The sequence below is a fragment of the Chaetura pelagica genome, unplaced genomic scaffold (assembly GCF_000747805.2).
Source record: "Chaetura pelagica isolate M959 unplaced genomic scaffold, ChaPel_1.0 scaffold52, whole genome shotgun sequence".
NCBI classification, from domain to species: Eukaryota; Metazoa; Chordata; class Aves; order Apodiformes; family Apodidae; genus Chaetura; species Chaetura pelagica.
The window spans coordinates 1,586,354-1,586,998 of record NW_009952486.1 but is presented as its reverse complement, the minus strand read 5'-3'; positions in this window follow the sequence as shown (position 1 = coordinate 1,586,998).

Sequence of the window (645 nt, the reverse complement as noted above, 5' to 3'; positions counted from 1 at the left end):
TTGTAACATGAAATGCTGTTATGGCATTTTATGCTTGGATCTTCAAAATGCCAAACTGAAACGTGTCTCAGGGGTGTGGTTACTGTTAGAAGTGTTTGCTAACAATCCACAATGGCTGCACTAATATATGACACACTTATTTCACAATGTGCTGTTCTACTTTCAGACATTTGCATAGGACAGAGACTAATAATTTTAGACAAAGGTTGTAAAAAACTTAAGGAAAACACACAGTTATGGTGTGTATACTAAACTCAAAATAAGGTGAGTGCTTTATATTTCTTTTTAGAAATCACTTAATGTAGTGTTGATAAATAAAAACTTTTCTAAGTTGCTTTTCTTTTCTTGTGGGATACTTAACCACTGTGTGTCCCTGGCTGTGCTGTGCATGCCCTGCTCTCTGACAGCATCAGCACAAACTCAGACTTCCTAGAAACGGGTCTGTATGGTGGGGCTGGCTTTAGCTCAAGGATTAAAGGCAGGTACTGCTGCAGGGTTTTGAAGTCTCCTTCCTTTCCACTTTAAAGAGCATACAGTCTGTAAGGATGTATAGTCATAGATCCCAGGATCTTCAAAAACTGAAGACAAATTGGGGCAGGTGGTTGTTGGGTTTCTTTTTGTGTTTCTTGTTTTTTTTTATTCCTG